The sequence below is a fragment of the Aptenodytes forsteri genome, unplaced genomic scaffold (genome assembly GCF_000699145.1).
Source record: "Aptenodytes forsteri isolate BGI_AS27 unplaced genomic scaffold, ASM69914v1 Scaffold249, whole genome shotgun sequence".
In the NCBI taxonomy this organism is placed as follows: domain Eukaryota; kingdom Metazoa; phylum Chordata; class Aves; order Sphenisciformes; family Spheniscidae; genus Aptenodytes; species Aptenodytes forsteri.
Window position 1 is genome coordinate 338,876 of NW_008796188.1, and position 4,538 is coordinate 343,413.

Sequence of the window (4,538 nt, forward strand, 5' to 3'; positions counted from 1 at the left end):
AGAGGTGTTAATAAATGGAGCAAGGCTGCTCACATTTCCACACTGAAAAGCAGTTTTGCTCTAGGAGGGGGAATACTGCGCACCCAGGTCACGCCAGGTCCGTAGCGCCGATAACAGCAGGTCCTGCCTCCAAACCTTCACCGGCTTTACAAAACGCCTCCCAGTTCCACACTGCCTGCAAATTCCATTAGTACATTTGGACTGGGGTGGGGGTGTGTGTGTCAATGAAAATACCAAAACATCAAAAATTTACACGAAGATATGAAAATCTCTTGGTCTAAAGACCAAGAGCGCAGTTCCTTCTGCCCTCCACACTGGCAGTTCCCCCTTCTCCCTCCTGTGCGCCCATCACCAGCGGCACTGCTCTTGTGCACTTTACCTGGCTTGTGAGAACAACCCATCCTACCGGGCCAAGCAATTTCTTGGGCAGCACCGTAACAAGGCAGCAACTCATGTCCGGAACGTTTTCATTTAGTACCTTTCTTCTCTGAATCAAGAATCTCATCACAAAATTTACCAGATCAATCCAGCCTTGATTTTCAGAGATCCTTGCTGTACATTTCCACGTCTCTTTCCACCTCATTTTAAGAGCATTTATACAATATTGCATATATAACATATATATAACATAACATGTAACATATTGCACGTTTATATAAGCAAAGTTATTTATTTTTCTCATGGAGAACATGGAAAATATACTCCCAGGGAACCTATGTGTTAATCTCTCACGCTGAGTGTGTTCCAGCTACAAGCCCATAGAAATTCAGCATGCAGCTGATGTAATCAAACTGACTTTTCAACAGCTCCCTCAAAGACCTTTTGAAACGTTAACGAGTTTATTACCAAATATGGTTGACTAATCAGCTAGATTTTCTGATTCATGCTTTACATGTCAGATAAAGGGCTGCGTTGGGGCTGGAGGATCACCCTCAGCTCAGTGGAAACCAGCTGGTTCCAGCGGGCTCTTACGGAGCTATAGAGTTTATAAAACGTCCAACATACCTGCGGACAGACCACCAGCCTTCAATTAGCGCTGGAACCAATTAACGAAACGCGGTGCTTTGCTGAGCAAGCTCCAGGAAAGCCGATTCCTGTCCCGGTGCTCCTCGTCCTCCTCCGGGCAGGTACTCCGGATGAAGCTGACCTGAGCAGCAGGTACGGCGCTTTCGGGGGTCTCTTCCCTCCATTACAAACCACAGACAACCCACAAACTTCTCTTTGTAACTTCGTATTTTCACAGCATTTTTCACCAGTGCACACCAGTGGGACTTACTGTGGTCTCTGGTGTAATTCCAATTAATGCAAACACTCAAAGGATCTCTACGATGCATTAAGTCTTAACTTTTCGTCTATGACATAAGAATACATGCAGCAACGAATCGCTCAACATTGTAATACCAGCTTCAGAGAGAAAAAAGAAATACTGCTATCAGCAATATAAAGCGAGAGAGGAATTTTGTTTCAGAGCTTGGAGTCATCACATTTAAGTTCAGGTATCATGGGTCAAATCTCCTCACCTTCCCCCCTGCACAAAAAGTCAGGGGGAATAAGAGCCAAAGGTGATGAGGTGGCCCCAAAACTACCGATACACACGTACATACTGACACCTGCTAATATCAATGTGTTACCAGAAACATTTTCCATACAGAACAGGCTTTTTAAAAAGTTTGCTGGTAGTGGATTTTCAGGTGATTTCAAGTTTATGGAAAAAGATAGAAAAAGCCTGGCAAACAGTCATTAACAGGAATACTGAATTTCTGGGGATGAAAATACTCAGAGGGGGGGAAAAAAAAAAGTAACTAACTTAAGTCACAATATGTCTTTAAATAAGGGCAAGCTGAAAGCTGAGAAGTTGGCATGATGATTTCCAGTACTTACAACAAAAACAAAATGTATCACCACTTGTCTACTGACTTAAGAAATTTCATTCATCGCCAGAGACCGGGATCCTAACTTCCATCTGAACACCGAGACCAACCTCCCGGCCAAGCGTGTTACAGGCGATACGCAGGTCTGCACCGCGTCAGCCCGGAGGACCCGGCCCCATGCCCGCGCTCGGGCGCAGGCACACGCCGCGGCCGTCTCTAAAGAGAAAGCGGGTTCGCAGCTCCGGCTTCTGCTCGGCCAGACTTCGCTCCCACACAGAGGAAATCCAGGCCACGGGGCAGCAGAAGTCACGGACCTCAACAAGGGTCACGTGTAAAATCCCAGGGCATACGACCGCAAGTCAATGTGGACGCAGCCGCAGGGGCCTCGGTTCTGCTCCTGGGGAAGCAGCAGGCTCGGGTCCACGAACGGGCGATAGGTCCTTTGCCAAAGAGTAACCCGAACATCCTGTTCAATAAAAAAATAAAAGGGAGGAGGACAGCAAAATCTGAACTGTATAGAAATATTCCATAGCACCGATGAGCCTTTAAATCCCCCTTCCAAGGCATTTTTCCCCAGCTATCAACACAGAATTTACCCAACGACGATAATGTCATGCTGTAGAAAACAAAATGTCATTTTCCAAGCAATGATGAACTGTATTTGAAGTCTCCACTGACACAGAGAAAATGAATGGCAAGCCCCGAAGGAGAAGCAGCCCCTGAGCTCCTTTCCATGCTGCAGTAGAAAGGTGGGTTACGTCTAGTTACACCGGCAACAGCAAACTGTAATTTAACTCGCGCAAACAGATCTCTCTTTCAGGAACTGTTTCACGGTAACCGCACGACGTGCAAAGCACAGCACGTCTGATTCACAGGAATTAAGCATGCCACAAACGCCCCAGAGCAACCATGCACATCTCAATAAACAGCTCCTTTTGAAAGTAACCTCACAGCTGGCAAGTTATGCGCCTGGTATCAAGAATTCTTGTATTATTAACAAATCAAGCTACAAGAAGAATGGCGTAGTTGCTGCAAGATTGTAGCTAAACTACAGGCAGGAACACTTAATGCTAACAATATTAAACCCCTAACCTATGCTTCCAACAGGGAAATTACTCTGCAGAGAGGATCTAATTTATACTTGCAATACCCGGTATGAAGTAAGTCGTGTTGTCCTTGCTTTATAGCAGAGGAAAACAAGGTGGAACTGTCAGCTGGCCTGCCCAGAGACACAAAGGATCAGTTGGGATCACGTCTAGGCACGCGGTGCTGTCGGAGAGGTCCTCAAGCACTGGAGGCATCTGCGCAGGGCTGGCAGATGTGACACAGGACCCCTGGGAAGACGCGCCCTCTCGGAGCAGCAGCTGGAGGCCACGCGAAACACCCAGGGGCATCTCAAACAGCACCGTGCATCTGCACGGAGCAACTGAACCAAGCCCGGGGTGACTGCGTACGATCCCAGCTTTGACCTCTGAGTTTTCTACTCCTGGCCTGTTTCTGAGCACAAGAGCAAATACAGCCATCACACGATGGCTTGTATTAGGCGATTTCCCAAGAAACGTATCGCAAGCGAAGAGCGCTGCAACCGTACCCTTCTTTTTCAGTTATGGTTAAATGCCTGAAGCATTTCAGAATTTCTTGCTGCAAATTTGTTGTTAAATGAAGGCTTCTGCACTTTAAAACACTTAAGCACATGCTTAACTGGATGCCTGTAGCTGGCTGCATTGACTCATACAGAGATAATCGCATGCTTAAAGATAACGGCGAGGTTAAGTGTCCTTCTGGAGCAGCAGAGACGACTCAGCAGGAGCCCAGGTCCCGCTGCACCTCCTTGGTTATCCGTGCACTTGAACCTGTGCCGCGCGGCTCAAGCCGCTGTTACCCTGCCCGGGCACAGAGCTGGCAACTGCGTCTGGGCTGTTCCCTGCTCCGCACGCATCTCCCAGCCCGTGGAGACTGCAGGATGCTCAGGTAACCTGACAGTTGAAAACACACACACAATTATTACTGCTGGATCCTGCCTTGGTCACCGTCACCCATTTCTGCCATTACAGCCCTCGCTGAGGCTCAGGACACAACGTGCTCTGTGAGCAGGAGCAGCACTGTCCTCGTCTATACGGCTGCTTTTTCCTTTAACTCCGAACAAACAGCTTTTTATTCCAAGCCCCCCCCACCAAATCCATCTCACTTCTAGCTTTCCCGCAGCTGCATGACACGACAAACCACTTAATGCCTCCTTAGACATACTTCCAATTTTGAGGCCAAATTTGCAGCGAGGGGAAAGCATGGGACACTTACAAAAGCCATCTTTTGTGACGGCAAAACAGACGGGCATTCAGCTGCAATTTTTAAAAGGAGCTGGGCAGCCAGCTCCCGTATGTTCCGTCAAAAATCGCAGCTAAATTAGGCCAGCTAATGCTGCACAGTTCACTGGACAATATCAGCATGCTCATTCATATGCATAAATGCAGACTTTCTTGTTTTCGTAAGTGGTACCCTTCTCAAGGTCTGACTTCCAAAGTTTATAGATTTTTCTTTTTTTAATGCAATTGTTCTTGTCACTGAAGAGCAACTCACGAGCAGAAGGGCACAGCTGGTTTCTAACCAACTCTTTTATTACACTGAACAAGGTCAAACATATAAAAACTCCAAGTTGTGGCTCAAAGA